Here is a 21,551-nt window from a genome sequence, read left to right as displayed (position 1 = left end):
ATTGTTATTGTTTACCTCTTAAAGGTGAGTAAACTAAAGAACAGAAAGCTTAAGGGACTTGCGAACATCCCTACAGCTGTTAAATGCTGGGTTGGGACCCTGACAACACAGGTCTACACTAACGCACTAATGGCATAGTTTCATTTATAATTTTTGGAGTGGATATTGTGAAGTAGGTGAGCTGGACAGTTAGGAGGTGGTGGTCAGAGAATGATATGCTTAAAATAGGGAGTCCAAGGGTTTGAACATAAGAAAATGTGGTGGAGCAGGGGAAAAAAAAAAAGATCACTAGAGATGAGAAGGTTAAAGAAATAAAGAGTCTAGATATTGTTCAAAAATTAGCACAGATATTGGGACCTTCAAGAATGGTGACAAGTGTTAAGGAAACAGATTTCCTTACTGCAGGGCTTCTTAAAGAGACCCTTATATGCTGACTTCATTTCTGACATACCAAAAGGGGAAAACATATGTTGCATTTCTCATATTTATTCATCAAGATATTCATTCTCTCAAAACATATAATAATATATTCATAGGGATCTAGTCCAAGAAATAATGCAGAGAAATAAGCTCCAGGGTAAAACGTAGAGCATGTCTCCACCCAATTGCTAATGCCTACACACCTACCCTTTATCACCCCCCACCCCAAATTAAGCAAGAAACAGTTCTGGAAATATTTATACCCCACTAAGGGACAAACATGTGCCTTTGAAAAAATTAATACAAGACTCTGAAAGTTTCGCTTTTCATTCATCTCTGTCCATGCTGAGCTCTAGTCCAAATGGTCAAATGAACTGCAATTCTGATTGCCAGAAAAATGTCAGCTGCAAAACACTCTCCCAAAGCAATCCCGGCCTGCTTTTCAGGCTTCAGAGTTTGAGATGAGGCAAATCATCTGCAAGATAAACATTTGATCTTCCCCCTTGCTGAAGCCAACCTGAATACTTGCTTTTTGAAATTCACTCATCAACAGTCCTCTATGATTGTGGAACTCTGTACTGCCCTGTACTTGGACACCTGGACACAGTCCAAGTAAATAAAAAACAACCCACCCTTTTCCTTCTATTTTCTCTGCCAACGGAAACCTTTTAAACTGCTGAACCTTGTATTGGTTATTTGTTAATGTCATTTGCCATTGTCTGTTCCCAAGATGATGGATCTGTCACTAAATCCACTTCTCACTAAGCCTTGGTGGGAATTGAATTGACATTCAAGTGCAAACAGTCCAGCCACTAACCATAATACAATTCCAGCCACCATTATCCCATGTCCAGATTAATTTTATTCATTTGTAAACAACATGTAAATGGTAAAGTTAAAGTCAATGAAAAAAGAGGATAATCCTGGCAATAATTCCCTCCAGCCAATCTCAACCTGCCTCCCATTGTTACATATTACTTCACCAACTAGAATGGATTTATCTCCACAGTTTCTTGTTGATAGAAAACCAGCTTAGAATGGCCGTCTTTCACGTTGCTTTGGGCTATATTATTATCACAGTGTAACTATATGCTATGATGACATGTTTGTTGGAATTTCCAAAACATGATTCTCTCTTCTCTTTCCACCAAAGAGGAGCCATGAAACACAGCTAATAAAAGTACTATTTTTTATTTCACAGCTTTTAGGTCCATGTAAATGATGATCGATAATTTATGGCAAATAAACCCAATGTCTTTGGTTTTTTGACAGTGTTCCATTTTTTCTAACAAATATCTATCTATCTATCTATCTATCTATCTATCTATCTATCTATCTATCATCTGTCTTTCTATCTATCTGTATCTTGTATTACAGTCATTGGGAGTGTGTTGGAAAACTACACTGAACACAAAGATTAAGCTCAATGGTCTCCATGAATTCTGGGGTCAATATGGGATGGACTTAGAAGTGCCAAAGAGATTTGTAGAAGTAAGGTTCGTTTATATTCTTCCACAGGAAACATTCTAAATTAGCTATTTAAAACCAACGATACTAAGATGTAATTTACAAACAATAAAAAGCCCACATTTGAAATGCACAAATCAATGAGCTTTGAAAAATATAGAAATGAACACAACCATTAGCAAAAGCAGGATATAAAACACTTCCCATTTCCACCTCAAAGTCTTTAGTGTCCCTTTCCCGACGATGCCTACCCCATAGGAAACTCCTATTCTGAAATCTATTTCTGAGTGCTTTGCCTGTTTTGGGCCTGTTATTCTCTTTTTATAAATGAAATCATACAATATGTACTGTCTTACACCTGGCTTCCTTAGTTCATCATGAGACTTTTTTTTTCTTCCAACTTTTTATTTAAATTCCAGTTAGTTAATGTACAATGTGATATTAGTTTCAGGCATACAATTTAGTGATTCAACACTTACGTACAATAGCCAGTGCTCATCACAAGCGCCCTCCTTAAACCCCATCACCTATTTAGCCCATCCCCCAACCCGCATCGCATCTAGCAACCCTCAGTTTTTTCTCTGTAGTTACGAACCTGTTCTATGGTATTTTTGAACTTCAAGTATTTTATTGTTCAGCTTTTCCTTTTAAGTCTGTGTTCCATTCTGAATTGATCTTTTTGTATGATGTGAGAGAGTGGCTGAGGTTTGTGTTTTTCTCACAGGAATAAATAATTTTCTTTCTGTATAGAATTTTGTTAATGACTTTGCTGAAAATCAACTATATGACCATATGTGTGAATCTATTTCTAGAATATCTGTTCTGTTCCACTGATCTAAATGTGTATATTTACTTAATACCACACTGCTTTCATTACTGTAGATTTGTAGTAACTCTTGAAATCATATAATGTAGGCATTCCAACTCATTTTTCTTTCTCCAAACCATTTGGCTATTTTAGATCTTTTGCATTGCCATATAAATTTGAGAATCAGCTTATAAAATTTTTTAAAAGCCTGTTAAAATTATTATTGTAATTTTGTTGAATCTATAAATTAACAATATTGACAATATTATATCATCCAATCCATGAACATGATATATTTCCCCATTTATTCAAAACTTCTTTAATTTCGCTCAGCAATGTTCTACAATTTTTGGTGTAGGGTTTTTGCACGTTTGGATATTTTTATGGTATTGTAAATATAATTTAAGAAACTTTTAATTGTTGTTAATATGTAGAAAATAGTCCATTTTTGTATTATGACCTTGTGTTCTGTGACTTCATTATATTTGTCCATTCATTCACATAGCTATTTCTAAAGACTATTTAGCATTTCCTACATAGATATTTATACTATAAATAAAAGCAGTTATATTTCTTCTTTTGTAATCTGTATACTTCTTTATTGCCTATTGAACTGGCTAGGATCTCCAATACAATGGTGAATAGAAATGATAAGAGTGAACATATTTGCCTTACTTTTAAGCTTAGTGAAAAAATATTCAATATATCACCATTTTTGGATGGTATTAGCTATAAAGTTTTCATAGATGCCCTTAATCAGGTTACTTTTGAACTTTTGATATGTTGTATTTTCATTACTATTCAATTAAAAATATTTTCTAATTCCCCTTAAGATTTCTTCTTAAACATATCAGTTATTTAGAAGTAGGTCATTAAATTTATAAATATTTAGAAACTCTTTGAAGTATTATATTCTTATAAATTACTAATTTAACTATGTTTGGGTATAGAACATATTTTATAAGATTTTTGTCTTTTAAAAATCACTGAGGCTTATCATATGGCCAAGTATATGGTTTTTATTAATACTCCATGTACATTTGTAAAGAACATATTTTCTGTGATTTTTGGGTATTATGTTCTACAAATTTCTCAACTGGGTCAAGTTTCACAGCATTTTTAAAATTTTTTTATACCCTTACCAATTTTTTTCACCTACTTATTATATCGACTATAGTAACACTCCTAAGAGATTATGTTAAAATCTTAAGCTGTGATGGCAGATTTGTTATTCTTTTTTTGATTTCTGATTTCATGACTTTTGTTGCTCTCTTATTGGGTAAATTAATTTTTTAAAAATATTTTGTCTTCTTGGTGAATTGTAACTTTAATCATTATGAAATGTCCATCTTTATGCATTCTTTTGTAAAACTTATTATCTTGACAACTGCTTCCTCAAATAGTAATATAGCCATAACTACTTTCTTATGCTTACCTTTAGCCAGATATATCTTTTTTCCATTTCTTATCTTTCAAATCATCTGTGGATTTATATTTCAAATATGTTTCTAGTGTAGGACATATAATTGGGGCCTGCTTTTTGATCTAACCTGCCAGTATCTGCATTTTAATTTGAATCTTTAGTTTACTTACATTTAATGTAATTATTGATATAGCTCTATTAAAGTCTACTATCATGCTATTTGTTTTCTATTCTATTTGTCCAATGTGTTTGTTTTTCTTCTTTTCTCCTTTCCCATACCCCCCGCCCCCCGCCCCGCAAGGAATCAACTATTTTTAGTGAGCCATTTAGTAACCTTTCTGTATCTTTAGCTATAACTTACTATTTGTACTCATTACTTTGGGGTTAAAAGTATGCAAAATTAATGTATCGATATTTATTTACAAATTGATATTGTAATTCACAATATCTTCACAATTCACACCTGCTTATTCTCATTTTCTTCTCCTCAATTCCCATTTGGTACTTCAAAATAATAATATATATTTACACACTCCCACATTCTTTGTGTTATTTTTGTCATATATCTATATTTCACCTTTGTTAATGAAGGGTATGTTCTGTGTATATAGAATATGAGATATCAGATTTTTCTTTATCAGCATTTAAAAATATGCAATTCCATTATCTTCCTGCTTTCATTGTTTCCGATGAAGTCCACCATCATCCTCATAGCTTCCCTGTATCCATAATGCTTTCTCTGCTTTCAAGATGTTTTATTTCTTTATTTTTTTAAATTTCTTCTGTTTAGGTTTAATATGTCTAAGTGTAGCTTTCTTTGTGTTTTCTTCTGCTGTGGATTCACCGAACATCTTGGATCTGTAAATCAGTGTTTCTCAACAAATATAGAAAATATTTGGCTACTAATTTTCAAAGTTTTTGTACTGCTGTCTTGCTCTCATCCTTCTCAGACTCTACTTACATGTTTGATAAGGTCTCGATATTATTCCAAAAGTTCCTAATGTGCTGCTAATTTTGTTTTAGTCTTTTATTTTATTTTTTATTTTTTTACTGTTTACTTATTTTTGAGACAGAGAGAGACAGAGCATGAGCGGAGGAAGGGCAGAGAGAGAGGGAGACACAGAATCCAAAGCAGGCTCCAGGCTCGGAGCTGTCAGCACAGAGTCTGAAGTGGGGCTCAAACTCACGAGCTGTGAGATCATGACCTGAGCTGAAGTCGTCGGACGCTCAACCAACTGAGCCACCCAGGTGCCCCTCAGTCTTTTATTTTAAATTCTGTTGAGGCAGATCTGGGAGGAGCCTTATTCTAAAGTATGACCGTTAATTTTAAGGTAAAGTCTTCCTGGTGTCTTAACCAGATGTTGGAGTGTTGATGAAGTTTATCCATTCTACCTGGGCTGGACCTCCAATGTTTTCTAGCACTGTTGAGGTCTAGAATCTTTGTTTCCTTCCCAATGCCATTAACAGCCACTTTCTCTTATGCCTCCATGTAATGTTGCCCTGCACATGGGCAGCCTAGACCTCAACCAAGGATGCACAAGGAACCTCCATGCCAACTTTCACCACCACCACCACCCCTGCAGGATGCAGCTCCTCTTTCCTTGCAGAATATAGCTTTTTTAGCTGCCTTAAATTCTAAGCTTTTTTTCCCCCTTAGTGAACCAGCTGCACTCTGTTCATTGTGTTGAGGTCAGAAAATTGTACCCAGGAGACAGCTGGGTGATCTTGGGGCTCATTTTGTAAGTTTTCCTTTATCTCAGGAATTGCATTCTTCCATGCCTATTTCCTATCCTGAAAAGAGTTGCATTATATATGTCATTGAGTTTTCTGTCCGTGTGTGTGTGTGTGTGTGTGTGTGTGTGTGTGTGTGTGTATTTTAAGGAAAACTATGTCTAGAGGAGTTCCAAATAAAAATTGTTATGCATTTGCTATCTACTTCTTCAAATTGTTTGCATATAAACTCTAAAAAACCATAAGAAGAGATGATCAAAATGTTCTTATGAGAAGAAAAAAGGAAAATTGAGAAACATTTTTGGCTTGAAACCTCAAAATGACTGTTTCTATATGTGTACCCCATCTTCTGAGGCAAGACAGTCTATAAGTGTTCCATATGGTGACTCATGTTTTTTCAATTGTCAATCTTCTCTGGAAATTCTATTCCATCAGTCTAAGCGGCCAGATTTACTATTTTTGTAGCTTCTTCTAGCTTTTCAATAGCATTTTCCTTCTTTGATAATTCAGGGCCCTCTTACTCAAGACGTCAGTGTTCTTTCCTTAGCGCTAAATCCACAATGCTGTAGAAGAAATGAGTGGCTGTCTCTTTTGAGCATTTTGTTTGAATAAGAAATACTAATATTTCTGAAGTGGTTTTTCAAGTTATAAGGCCAACACTCTTGACTGCCTGAAGTCCCTTCTATTATGATGTTTCTTGTTTTTGTTTTTGTTTTACTCCCAGGGTATTATTGGATATGTATCAGGACATTTCCTTTAAGCAGATTTCAGGCAGGAGCTAATTATGCTGACAGCCAGATACTCACCAGTAGACAGTAGAGAGAAAGCCAACAAAAGATGAAAGATGTTGGGTATATTCATCAGGCCAGATGGTCAAACCGGAAGTTTGAGCCACCTGAACACACTGTGTTATTTTATTGGCCATTAAGCAAAGTGAAATTTTGCAGTAATATTTAACAACATGTTTTTTTTTCTCCCTCATTTAAAACCACCAGGCCTAAAATGTGTCAAATGAAATTTCAACTCAGAGTGCAGTCTGTGTTCCAGGAAATGTCACTAAGGATTTTGAAGCAGCTGTCACTGTCGTTACAGTTTTACGAGAGCAAGACTATAGAATTTATCAAGGGTTCTCTGCCTGATGAGTTGTATATATGTGAAATCTCTAGTGTTTGACTTTATTTTTGCTTCAGCTCCAAGAAGAAGACCATAGAAGTGTCCTCCCCATAAAACCATCCTTGCTCAAAAGTGAGGTAGATAGATATCATCCTAAGCCTTCCTATCACATGGGACAGAAATAGAGCCCACCTCTCAGTCCCCTCCCTTTGAGCTGCTATGCTTTATGTGCATGGACCAGAGTTCATACTGGGATTTAAGTTATATATCCCATTTCTCCCTAAAACCCCTCTCTTTCCCCAGCATGGAGAATATTTGTGTTCTTTTCATGCTGATGTTCTCGAAAGGATTATTCCCAAGAGGATGTTATCTATTGGCTTCAGGACTGCTGTGAAATGTCAAGAGGGCTCCTCGGATCTGTATATAATTAGTGTTTCCTGCTGCTCATCATGTAGCTAGTATGTTTTGATCTTTCTTTCTTCTAGTGCTGCTGCTTCTTATCTGCCCCTCTTCCTTCTCCGGGGGCTGCATGAGTCCTCACCAGCTCATCACCTCAGTTGCCTTCATCTTCAATGAGAATCTTAGTCACCTTTAAGTGGTTTCAGGTGTTAACTTTAGGTGACCTTCTAATGTGTATGGAAGACGGGTAGGTTTTCTTTTTTTCACACCTCCAGTTTATTGAGTTAGAAATTTAAAGTTCTACCCAAAGACCAAAAGGCCCCAAGTGGCCAATAGTGAAATGAAAGAACTTTTGTGAAGTTTCAGCAAATTCTTCTGCCCAGAAAATGTAGCCAGACCCAGTATTCCTGAGTTTGGGGCCTGACTAGACTCCAATCTGGGCAGCCCATTCTCAGGGGCTATTTCCCCTCCTACCACACCCTCAGTGGGTTTCCAGATTGAAGAGAGAATAAGGAACGCCCAGCTATTAATATTACGTGTCATGTTAAAATGCAGAACCTGATTATTCATGATGATACCATCTTCCGTGACTACATTCATGTGTCTGCTGCAGACTCAATAAACATTTTAGTGCTGGCCAAGCAGCATGAGACACGTGCTAGGGACACCGAGATGAATGAGATGATAACCTTGCCTGAAAAGAGTACACACAGAATTCAGTAGTTTAAACTATCAGTCCTAAAACTGTTTCTAATGAGTCCTTTGACTCTACAAGAGATAGGAATCTCCAGACAGCAAATCCCTTTACTGGATCACATTCTTTTAATATTGCCAGATGCTTCATGCCTCCTCACCTCCATTCCAAGAGCTCCAATGCCCAAACATGATTTGCCACATCCTTCCCTCAGATGTGGACTCTTCATTTGTTCTTGCTCAGTTTTCACTAGTGAAATTACATCCGTCTTTGCCATTTAATGTTCTGCCAGCATTGTGCTAACTGACCACTCTACTCCAGAATAAGAAATTGCCTCTGCTTTCTTAGAAAATAGAGACCAACAAGGGATGCTCTAAATCATCTTTGGATGATTTGACTAAGAAAAGCAATGCAACTTAAGAAAGTATCTGTGCAGGGGCTCCTGGGTGGCTTGGTTTGTTAAAGGTCCGACTTCAGCTCATGTCATGATCTCAGGGTTCATGAGTTTGAGCCCCTTGTTGGGCTTTGTGCTGACAGCTCAGAGCCTGGACCCTGCTTCAGATTCTGTGTCTCCCTCTCTCTCTCTCTCTCTCTCTCAAAAATAAACGTTAAAAAATTAAAAAAGAAAAAGAAAGAAATATCTGTGCAATGCCTGGTTAAGCCAGCCACTGGTGCTAAGCACTAGGGTGGATACAGACATGAATTTCCCATGAAGCTCTTGAGGCTTAAGTCTCAGGGTCCATCACCTGCATGGCCTTGGGAGGAGTCCTAGCAATGTCCCATGGTCACTCTGCATTTTTCTCTGCAAAAAGGGCTACCCAAATTGAGTATGCCTTTGTATGAGTATGCCCACAAAACCTATGCGTATATTTGGGTATATTTAAGAACAAATCGATAAGAGAGAGTCTCTGTCCTCTAAGATTAATGTCAGCAAGTGAAAAAAAAAATAGCATAAGTACAACAAAATAAGTAGACCCCAAATATAAAGCAGTCCTTCCATTTTCCCACTGATAATTTTTTTTGGTGAATTTTAATCTATTCGTGCTTAGAGATGTGGTTGGAATAATCAATATTTCATTTCTTACTTTACTTACAATAGGTATTTAAATTCATGTTACCTAATATAGTGATCCAGAAATATGACTTTTTCTACTCTCAAATTTCATGGAATAATTTGATTCAAACTTTTCACATGCAACTTTGACGTCAATGTCTTAATCATCACTAGAGTCCCTTTTTGAATCATCTAGTAAAGTTTTCTTGCATATCATATTCACTGCTGACTAAGTTGTTTCAACTATAGCACTGTTTGATTCTGTGCATAATTCTGTCACTGGAAATTTTGTCCTATGCTACTAGAACCCACTAACAGAAGAGCATGCTTTTCATTTATCCTATAGATGTATATTTGGGAATCCCACAACTTATGACGATGGATCTTTTTTTAATGATGTTAGAAATATATTTTTATAATAGACATTATTTGCAATGGTGAAGACTTTCCTCTGAAGAATACTCATTAAGTCTGTGTTGAATCCCTGCTTCCGCAGATAAATTTTATAAACATCAAACCCTAGTACTAAGGTTATTTTCAGTTATCAGTGATCCTCAGACCTAGCTGTACATTGGAATCACCTGGAGAACATTTGAAAAACACAGATGCCTGGATCTACTTCCAGAGGTTCTGATGTAATGGTCTGGGATGCAGCTTGCATGTGGAAATTTTTAAAAGTTCTCCAGGCAATCCAAATGTGCAGCCAAAGTCAAAATCCATTATGTTCCCCAAGCAATTCTTTGCTATTCAAAATCAAATAATTGGGAGAAGGACAGATCTTAACATAAGAGACTTCATAAGGACTTAAATATGAAATAACTACTTTTTTCTAAGTGATGGTTTGAAGAAATATAAATGTCACTTATATAGATATACGCACAATATAGACATATATGTATTTTATTCACACAGATGCAATAAGGAACTACTTTTTGAATATGGTGAATTTTTCCTGTTTTAAAAGTTACCCTTGTTAATTAAATACAGAAAAGGTCAGACTATCTGTTCTGTTTGAGGATTCAAGAAGAAAGATATTCAGATATGACGTCAGTTAGGAGAAACTGACATCAGAGAATTTTTTTGGGCAAAGAGTGAAGATTAATGTAGACACAGAGATTAAGGAGAGGCAGATGTACCAGGCAAAGGAAAATGAAAATGTAATACTCTAAGTCCCCCCCAAATATGGTGTCTTTGAGGTGGCAATTAGAATTTCTTTTAAAAAAACAAAGACAAATGTTTTCTTGATGAACAAAGCTATGTGTCTGGTTTTAGAGATAACGAGCACTTCAGGATTACTTATTTGGTAGCTTTTGGCATGGAAGTATAGACTAACATCTAGAAATGATTGTCCAGTCATCAAGTGTGTTATTTACTGCTTTACTCATGACATAAATGCAATTTTCTACCTGGACACTTGTGACTTAATGGGTAATGACTTCCTTTGGCCATGGTATTTTACATTCTTCTTTCCTGCCCCTTGTTTGGTTTTGTAAGATCAGTTAACAGCAAATGATTCAAAAAGCAAAAGTTGATCATCCTAAATATCTAAATTGAGAAAGTCACATCAAGCTTAGTCTCTACTCCTAATATGACAGCAGATGTTTCTGGTTGAAATTCACTTAGAAGAAAAAAAAATAGAAAACAAATACTAAGATCTGTGTATTGATTTTCTTTGTAAGAGATAGAGATAAGAAAAGAATAAGAATGAAAGTGGGCGTAGTACATGATGAAACGTGGTTTCCGACTCAGTTGACTTCATCAGCAAAAAAAAAAAAAAAAAAAAAAAAAAAAAGGGATAAAGAACAGAGTTCAATCTTCGAAAAGATAAACACCTGAAACACAAAGTCATGTACATTTGTAAAGCACTTAACATTTTTCGAAGTCTTTATGTGCACAGTATTCTTGTTAGTTTAGGAGATGTGTATCAGACAAGTATTGTTATTCCCATTTCCTGGAAGAAATAACAGGTCAGAGAAGTTGAGTGACTTTTCCAAGGTCACGGAGCAGGAAGAGACCTAAATCTCTCAAGTCTCAGTGCTCTTTTTATTACCACCCAGAACAGATCCCTACACTTCATGCTTTACTTCTACCAGTAGCACTAATTTAGTGGATTCCCAGAAAGGTCACCCACCAAAAGGATGAGAACAAGTAGGGATGGATTATTTTCAATAAACGAAGAGGCTTTTCTTTAAAAAATTGTGTATACTTAAAGAAATTTTAGAAAATGCAGAAGACAAACACAAAGAGTTTACTATAGTTCTATTAATCATATATTTTCACTTAATATTTTTTGTATATCCTTCAGCCTTATCTTTTATATTTACCATCGTTATTTTTTTAATGTGAAAGCCTACAGTCTTTGACTTTTAAGATAGCATAAACACTTCTTCCTTGCTTTTATGCAGACTTTATGAATATTTAATGGCTCTATAATGGTAGCTCTCATTTATGAAGTGTCCGCCATATTCCAAGCATGATGATCTAGTCTTAGCTAGATATCACAATGACCTTATTAAGAAAGAGATTTTATAACCATTTTCCAGATAAAAAAAACATAAGCAAGAGAGCAACCTCCCTACAAGTTGTAAACTAGAAGGTGCAGCTGTGGAATTCATCCACCAGGGGTCTGTGAACCCTACTCTGCTCCACAATTTCTAATCAAGTAGATGTCCTCTGGTTTATCCAAACATTCCCATTGAGTTGAACATTTGGCTCTTTTCTAATATTGCCTATTATAAATAACACTGAAATAAATATTTTAGGACCAGTAAATATGTCCGCATCATACTATCTCAGCATTATTTATATTAACACTAACCACATACTAATACTAACCAAATATTTCCTTAGGATAAACCATAGAAATGGAATTCCTAGATCAAAGGACATAAACCATTTAATGTGACTTCAATGTCACCCCCTCAAAGGTATAATTTTCTTTTGCAAGAAATTTATGTTCCCCGCTTAGAGTCCCATCTTACAGTGCTTTTGCCTACGTCAAGGTTTAGGTTAATAGTTCCTTACTTTTTCCCCCTATTAAATTACAGATGAAAAATATTAACTAACTTTTCATAGTTGCATTGAGATGTAATTGATAGAAAAAAAACTGCACATATCTAAGGTATACAATTTGATGAGTTTGGACAAACACGTACACCCATGATACCGTCACCATAGTCAAGGTAGTAAACATATCCATCACCTCTGAAAGTTTCCTTATGTACCTTTGCTTTTTGTGTGTGTGTGTTAAGAACCGCTAGATCTACTCTCTTAAAATTTTCAATGAGGGAGCATAACGCAAGCTGAGGGCAAAGTATAAGCTAGGACCCCCACCCCTGCAGGTGGGATATGTGTGATATTCCTCTCACACTCCTGGCTGCCCAAGAACAAGGGAAAGGAAAGAAAGCAAATAGTTGACTGATAGAGATCGCAGTCATGTAGGACGGGAGTCTCCTTCAGTTTACAGATAACTTAGTAAACTGCAAGAAAAAGGCAATCTTATCCGTTGCCTAATCTCCAGAAACCTGTAGACTCTGTTTCCCGGAGCCCTAATATCACCCTCATCGAGCTGTAAGGGGGTATAAGTGCTTGCCATGGTGGTGTGAGAAACCACAGCAAATGAAAAATTAAATACCCTTACTGCCCACAGCCCATTGACAAGTCCTTGAAACAGGCAGTGACCTTCCTCTGGGACCTCAGCTCCTTCAATGATGACCCATTGCTAAGGGCAAAAGGGAATCTTGGCTTAACATTATCCTGGCTCCCCAGGATCCTATAAGTCTACTTTAACATATAAAAATTCCTTTGGAAACTTCCTTAACCTCAACTCCCTCAAGATATATGCTGGCAATCATACTCCAAGCTTATGGCCCCCCATATACATCTGAAGGGTCTCATAAGTGAGGTTTTACTAAGCAATAATAAGTGACATTTTTCTAACAACAGCTAGCCCCTCCAGATTCTGGAAACCTTGCTTCCAAAATTCCTTAGAGACTTACCCTGTCCCTCACCCCCTCCTAACCTGAGGCTATATAATGAGTTACCCATCACAACCCCAGTGCAGCTCTTTCTGACCACGTGTCCTGTCCCTGTGCTTCAATAAAACCACCTTTTTGCACCAAAGACCTCTTCAAAAATCTTTTTTTGGCCATCAGCTCCAAACCCCACCACCACCCCAAAACTTCATCAATACCATATTGCTAACTACAGGCACAATGTTGTACAACAGATCTATAGAACTTAACTCATCTTGTATCACTTTGCCCTCATTGAATAACAACTCCCTGCATTCCCAGGTAACCACCATTCTATTTTCTGCTGCTAAGGAGTTTGACTATTTTATATATTTTCACTCTTATAAGTGGAATCTTGTAGCATTTGTCTTTTTGTGACTAACTTAACTTAGCATAATCTCTTCCAGGTCTATCCGTGTGGTCACAAATGATAGGATTTCCTTCATATTTAAGGCTAAATACTATGTTATTATATCTATATACCACATTTTCTTTGTTCATCTGCCAATAAACATTTGGATGGTTTCCATATCTTGGCTATTGTGAATAATGCCACAATGAAACTTGGAGTGCAGATATCTCTTTAAAATCCTGATTTTTATTCTTTTGGATATATACCCAGAAGATCACCGCATGCAAAAGGATGAAATCAGACCCCCATCTTACACCTTACACAAAAATCCAGTCAAAATGGGTTGAAGAATTAAATATAAGATCCTAAACTATAAAAAATCCTGGAAGAAAATAGGGGGAAAGCTTTATGACATTGGTCTTGACAATTATTTCACAGATATGACACCAAAAGCACAGGTGACAAAAACAAAAATAGACAAGTGAGACTTCATCAAACTAGAAACCTTCTGCCCAGCAAAGGAAACAATCAACAGATTTAAAAAAACAACCAACAGAAAGGGAGAAAATGTCTGCAAACCATATATCTGATAAGGAGTTGATTTTCAAAACATATAAGGAACTCTTATAACTAAATAACAGAAAAATATGTAAATTTTCCAATTTAAAAATGGGCAAAGGACTAAAATAGACATTTGTCCAAAGAAGACATACAAATGGCCAAGAGATATTTGAAAAGGTGCTCAACATCACTAATTATTAGGGAAATACTAATCAAAACCACAATGAAAGATCACCTCCTATTTGTCAGGATGGCTATTGTAGAAGGAAAAAATCACATTTTACTTTATCCTTTTAAATTTTCAGCTGGGACTCCCATGACAAAAGACACATTAACAAGAGAAAAGTGTACAAATTTGTTTCATATGCATTTTACATGAAACAGAAAGCTTCATAAGGAAATGAAGACCCAAAGAAATGGTTAAACCTGAGTTTCTATGCTAGGTTTGATGAAGAGTTGTAGAAAAATATGAGAGGACAAAGGCAAGCTAAGTATAGTAAACTGAAGGAAATTTAGCAAGGCCTGTTCATTCAGATTCCTCCCTGTGTCCTTTTGTCTTTGTGAAATGCTTCCTTTCTCTAGGGCTAGGGAGGGTGACCTCTCACCAGAGGCTTTTGTGACCTGCTTCAGGGGAAGGTCAGAAATTTGGTCTTACATATACCATTTCTCACATTCTCTCAGTTTGAAATATTCAGTATGCCAAGGTACCTGATGAAGTTTTGGGGTGCTGGTGGGGTGGTCTGGAGCTGACGACCAAGAAAGAATTCTTGAAGACGTCTTTGGTGCAAAAAGGTGACTTTATTGAAGTACAGAGACAGGACACATGGGCAGAAAGAGCTGCACTGGGGTTGTGATGGGTAACTCATTATATAGCCTCAGGTTGGGAGAGGGTCAGGGACAGCGTAAGTCTCTAAGGTATTTTGGAAGCAAGGTTTCCAGGACCTTGAGGGGCTAGCTGTTGCTAGGGAAATGCCATTTATTACCATTTAATCAAACCTCAGTCTTGAGACCCTTCAGATGTATATCAGGGGGCCATAAGCTTGGAGTAAGATTGCCAGCATATTTCTTGGGGCAGTTGAGATAAAGGAAGTAGACTTACAGGATCCTTGAGAGGTCAGGCTATTGTTAAGCTAAGATTCTCTTTTGCCCCTAGCAAAGTGTCATCATCAGGCAGCTGGGCTTCTACAGAGAGGTCAGTCTGCCTGTTTCAAGGACTTAGTGGGCTGTAGGCAGTAAGGGAATCTAATTTGCCTTAGTTCCCCACGGCACCATGGCAAGCACTTAAAACCCCTTTCCTTTTTTCTTGCATAGCCAGGAGTGTCCGAGGAGCATCACACATATTCCACCTGGGGTATGCGTGTGTGTGTGTGTGTGTGTGCGCGCCTGCTCGCGCCAGCCTGTTTGCCCTCAGTTGTCCCACGCTCCCTTATCAGTACCTATTTGGGGGCAGCGGGTCTTGACCCTCACTACTGTTATCAGAAAAAACAAAGGACAAGTGTTAGGTGGAGAAGAGGGAACTTCTCTACACCATTGTTCACAATTGGTAACTTGGTGTAGCCGCTGTGGAAACCAGCACGAGGATCCCTTTAAAAATGAAAAAAAGGACTACCATACGATCCAGCAATACTTCTGAGTATTAGCTATTTATTTTAAAAGAAAATATTCTGATACATTTTGAAAGACCTAAGTTGTCATATCAGCACTTGCCTTTTTCCTCCCACGTATACTTTTACCTCTTTTACTTAAGATTTTTCTCTCCGCTTTTCTTATCATCATGAACAAAAATTGTCCACTAACTGTCAGGCTTTATGTTTGATGATATTTGGGGACAATTAAATATGCAGTACAGCCACCGGTGTGGGAGAGCTTAAACTTTAGTTAACACGTAGGAAGAAAATTGCCAAAATAATTGCCAGAAGAACTCCCAGTGTTCTGAGGAAGGAGAGATAAAAGTTTCCTCAGCTCTTCTCTTCCTTCTCTGCCTCAGACAAGGGCACATTTTCTCCCCTCCCCCAACCTCCTTCCAAACCGCTGAGTCACGTTGCTGAATAATTATCAAGCAGATGCCCAAATTCCAGCACACGTATTTATTTATTCCTTCAGCATATTTTATGCATATGTATTTATTTTAACTGGCAGGGGGTGAGTGCTGGAAGGGTGGTTGGGAGTTCTGCTTATCATAAAAGTAAGGATTCTGGAAAACTCCTTAGTATAATAGACACTATTCACTATAAGCGGTTGTTGGAATAAACTAGGGAACTTTCCCTAGTGAAGTGTAGCCCTTAAGAAGGGCAAATTATGACAAATTCAATTGCAAATTAAAAAGTGTCTCCTAGACCGCAGGAGAAAAAAAGTTGTTGGGGGAGGGTTTTCCTGACTGCGTGGTTATGAAAGCAAGGACAGTAAGTGAGGCTATTAAGATGATTTAGCATCTCAGAACAGTCTCAGGAAGATAAACACCCTTGCTTTTACAAGAGCAGGTTTGGTGCACAAGAATCTGAGGCTGAAAAGGGAATTACCTAAACCTGGAGTGTTGTCAGTTATTTTGCAGTCATTTGGAGGGTGGTAGGGTGAGGGAGGAGGGCCAGTCGCTAACAGAAGAAGCCGGAGACGGAGAAGAGAGTCCAGGGCCTGTCCGTCTACTGGATGGGTGACGGGGTGTACGTGGAGCGGCCTCAGGAGTCAGTGATGGTGGCCAGAGGCAATGGGGAGAGGACATGCGGAAGAATTCTAGCCTGGGAGGGAAAGGGGAGATGGGAGGCAAGCCTTTGTGAGGGTGGGGCCGCCAGGTGCCCATCACAGTGCCTGGCACAGGGCATGCCTGCCGTAATTCCTGTACCCCTCATCCCTTGGTTTGCAAAGTCTTACTCATCTTTCAAGCATCTGGTTGCATGTCTTGAATCTCTCTTCCTCAAAGAAGCCGTTCCTGATCCCCTAGAGCACAGATTTGCTACCCATCCCCCTCCCTCCGAAGCCCCTTCTAGGATGCTGTATTTCCAGGACATCACAGCACATTTCACACAACATTTTCGTGTTTTCACGGTCTCATCCTCTCAAGATTGTAAACTCACCATGGCAAGAGGGTCTTACATAAGGCTTATATCCCCAAGGCTTAGTATGGTGTCTGACACATAAAGGGTTAAGAAATACTTGTTGAATAAGGAGTGGGAATTAGGAGGTGACCCACCAAGATGTTTTAGAATAGACATCCGCACAAAAATACCTTTTACTTCAGCTCAGTTTCACCATGAATGATTTTTTCATCACTTTTCTGTGTTCCAGAGAAAATGTTGAGAAAAAATAATTTTTTCAGGGTATCCATTATGGCTTATTTGTTTGATTATATAATTAAAAGTCCAATTCTTTTCCATTGGTTATGGCTAAAGGCTAGATTCTAGCCAGTGATATAAGCAATGTTATATAGAGAACTCAAGATAATGTAAAACTTTGGTGAAAAGCTAATATGGGCCAATAAATTCAGATCACTGAAGAGCTGAAATTTTTAGCACTTTATTTAAAAACAATAAGAAGGGCTCTTCTATATATCTTCACAAAATTTAATTAATCAGGCTTGAGTTAATGATCTGCATATTAGCCAAGGTCTGGACTTGAGATGCAGCATCTTTTATCCCTTAAGGTAGTTGTATACTCAGAAATGTGCCTAATTAGCTAATGGATTAGTCTCTGGCATTGACATTTCCAAGGATAAATCCTAAAAAGGAGAATAAGAAGTTTGCTGGGAAGGAGGATTGTGCAATTACACAATGTACGAAAAAAACCTAGATCAAGCTTTTTGTAGGCATGAGATATAATCTTGTGTGCTTGTATGCTTGGATTTTTGCTTTAGTTTTTACCTATTTATTATTGTTAATCATACAATTAATCAATTCATATATTTTTGTAAATAGTCAATCAGATCAATAATTCTACAAATAGAGCCCCTTTGCCACACCAATCTCACAGGCTTCTCGAGATATAATTTTATACAGTTTGGTGTACATATGTCCAGATCTTATTCTATCCATTACATGTATATATGTTTATATTTAGAATTATATATTTTTGTTCACTTGTTTTTACATAAAAGGAATTATATTGTGCATTATTTTATAAAATCATTTTTTTCAGATGGCAGTATATCTTAGAGATCTATGGCAGTACATATAAATGTACCTCGTTCTTTTTCATTGCTGCATAATATTCCATGGACTAGATAAAACACTTTATTTAACTGTACTTGATGGACATTTACTTAGTCATGTAATAAACAACACTATGATGTTTATAATGCATTGTGTACACATGGGAATATTTTTCTAGGCAAATACTATTTTAAATCTAATTGCCAATTAAATCTTGATAAACAATGTGAAATTCTTCTCCAGAAGAGGCTGTATCGATCAATTTTAGCACCAACAATAATGTGTAGAAGTCTCCATTGTCTTCTGCTCCTTATTCTTCTGCTACTTGTTCCCCTTTGTCTTCCAAATTTATGGGAGCAAAACTGATATTTCATCCTTGTTTAATTTGTATGTCTCTGCTTATAAATGAAGTTTCATATCTTTTCATATATTTCCAGCTATTTGAATTTCTTTTCCTGTGAACTACCTGCTCATATTCTTTGCCTCTTTATCTTTTTATTTATCAATAGAAACTTTTTATATTTTAACTTTTTTATATTTACCTGCTAGACTGAAAGAAAATATCTGCAACATACATGTATTATATTTTAACTTAGTTTATGTGTTTTGCTAGATAATTTCTGTACCGTCCAGTTATTCAAACTGTATCTAATTTAAAAATCTCTGCCCCAATATCTAGTGTCAATTCTTTCCTGTATGTTCTTCTTTTACATTGATGCTTTTTACATTTTTATTTCTCACTTATCTAGAATTAATTTTTTTGGCCCCCAAGAAGGTCTGGCTTGAACAGTAAACTGGTTTTTATTCTAAACACTGCCAAGGGGGAGGTGCCGAAGGGGGCTTCTCCTGCACCCCACTGTGACTCTCAGCAGAGAGGGCTGGGCTTGGACTACCTACCCATAGGCCAAGCTTCTTGTCACCTGAAGGCCTGCGTGTGCTGGGGGGGACCGGAGCCCTCAGGGTGGGCAAGCTGCCCCTGCCCTGAGTCACCAGCACCTCAGTGCCCGCCTTTCCCCCCACCAGCAGTGACAGGGCACCTTCCACATGGCCTGTGGCCACTGTGACCACTGCCTGCTCTGTGAGGAAGCCCATGTGCTCCAGCCTGTAGGATGTGGGGCACGGGGAGGGACTGGTCAAGGCTACCTCCAGACCCCGAGCCAGGAGACCCCACCCCTGCCCGCCCACCTCATCCCAGAGAAGTGATGGAAGATTTAAGCAGCCAGAGCAGGGGTTCTCAGGACACGGGGCAGGCTCTTCAAGGAGCGAGGGGTTCTCAGGACACGGGGCGGGCTCTTCAAGGAGCGAGGCCTGGATCCCCTCCTGCGGCATCTGCTCATCCAGGGCCGCCCACAGCAGGGTCTCTGGGTGGAAGCTGGGCCAGGCCCACCTCTGAGGAGCCCACCCAGGTCTGCTGCACAGACCCCAGGCCAGGGAGGGAGCTGGGATGAGTCTTCACTGCAGGACAAGAGGCTAAGGGTGACCATGTAAGGAGGTCCAGGGATGGCAGGATGGGTGATAAGCAGCTTGGCCAAGCCGCCTGGGGTATGAAGGAGTCTGACCAGCACCTGGCCGGGGCCCTGCCAAAGACGCCCTCCTGCATTGCCCGCAGCCACTGCTCAGAGAGCGCCAGCCACCGGGAGGCCCCGGCTGCACAGCCCAGGCCAGCAAGGAGGACTGAGAAGAGCTGTAGGAAGGGTAGCTCCCGCTGAGCAGTGGTATCTAGGCAGCAGCCATGGGGGCAGGACCGCCCCCCCCTTGGCTGTCTAGGGCAGTAACAGGGCCAGAGGGACAGGCATGTAGCCGCAGCCACCAGTGCACTGGACACCCGGAGGCCTGCCAGCAGCACAGCTATTAGCCCAGCAGCGAGGGCGAGCAGGGCAGAGGCACGCAGGAACCGCCGCGTGCCCAGGTGGTTCTCCAGCCACCAACCCAGTGTGGGCGGGAGCAGCAGGCTCAGGAGCCGGCCGGGTAGGGCCGAGCGGCCCAGGGCGTGGGTCAGCAGCCCGTGTGCCTGCCAAGGGTCCGGCAGCAGTTCGGGGTCAAGGCAAGACTGCAGACTCTGCAGCGGCAGCAGCAGCAGCAGCAGCAGCAGGAAGGAGTCTAAAGGCAGCGCTGGGCACAGTAGGCGGGGCGTGGGGGGGGGGGGGCGGTGGCCTTGGGCATGCATCGCCTGGCTGAAGGTGTCAGGGGTAGTCTTGGGGCTGTGTGTGCTCAGAGCATCCTACGCTCCCCCCTTCCCCGCCCCGCGAATGCCAGGTGGAGTCCCGGGCTGGGAGTCAGGACTCCAGATTCCCTGCAAAGCCCGAGAGCCCGCGGCCCATTCGCCTGGCACTGGGCTTGACCCCGCCCACCAGCAGGTGTCCCACCCCTTCCCCTGCCCCCCCACTGGTTAGTCCACAGTTGCTCTAGGCCCGGGGCCCTTCTCCTACAATTAATTTTGTATACTGTTTTAGATATGGATCTAAGTTTCCTTTTTCTCAGCTAGCCAATTGTCCCAAGTTCTTTCCTCGGTTATATGAAATGCTATCTCTAGAATATATTTACCTTTGAATTCTTTTGAGTCCCACTGATCCCTTTTTATCTACTTCTATTCCAATTCGGTGTCTTGGTACATTACCACAGCTGTATAGTATATTTTGATGTCTAACAAGCCCTATCCCCATCATTGTTTTCTTTTTCTTTAAAAAAAAAAAAAATTACTCACGTAACATTTTCTATTCTACAAGGATTTTAGAATTAATTTGTCAAGTCCCATAGAAATTTGATTGGGAGTGCAACTAAATTTTTAGATTAATTTATGAAGAATTTATTGAGTCTTCCTAAATACAAACATGGCATATTTCTATTTTATCAAGACTTCTTTTCTGTCTCCCAGTAAGCTTTATACTTTTCTTCATGTTCATATTAGAAAATTATGCTTTATAACTAACTGTCCCTGGTATGTAGAAATAAGTGATAGATGGAATCCATCAAACTTGCTGAATTTTCTTGAGTTCTAATAGAAAAATCAAAGATTACCTGAGAAACTACTTAGATTTTTTTATAAATCCCAAATAATATCAGCTGTGTCTCTTTCTGTCTAGTGACTATTACTTATTTTCCATGTCTTATTGCATTATTCTAGAATCTTCATTATAATGTTCAATAGTAGTGATCATAATAGCCATACTTATTCCTGATTTTAGTAAGAATGCTTCTAATATTTCAACATTAAGTAATATGTGCATTTGAGGTATAAGTTTTTGTATATCCCACGAATAAAAGCAAACGTGTGTGTTTGCGTCGGCGTTAGTCTGATGGAAAGTGTTGGAAAATAATTAATTTTACAGTTTCCTAACCTTCAGTCACATCAATCTAACGAGTCCCCAAGAGTA

The 21,551-nt window shown here is 38.8% G+C and overlaps 1 pseudogene; it reads right to left on the bottom strand.

The window, feature by feature from the left end:
• Positions 1-16,586: 16,586 nt before the first annotated feature.
• LOC102973036 lies at positions 16,587-20,344 on the bottom strand (annotated as a pseudogene).
• Positions 20,345-21,551: the final 1,207 nt, after the last annotated feature.

The sequence above is a fragment of the Panthera tigris genome, chromosome D2, assembly GCF_018350195.1.
Source record: "Panthera tigris isolate Pti1 chromosome D2, P.tigris_Pti1_mat1.1, whole genome shotgun sequence".
Classification (NCBI taxonomy): Eukaryota; Metazoa; Chordata; class Mammalia; order Carnivora; family Felidae; genus Panthera; species Panthera tigris.
The sequence above is the reverse complement of the archived record's forward strand: the minus strand, read 5'-3'. Positions and strand labels throughout refer to the sequence as shown.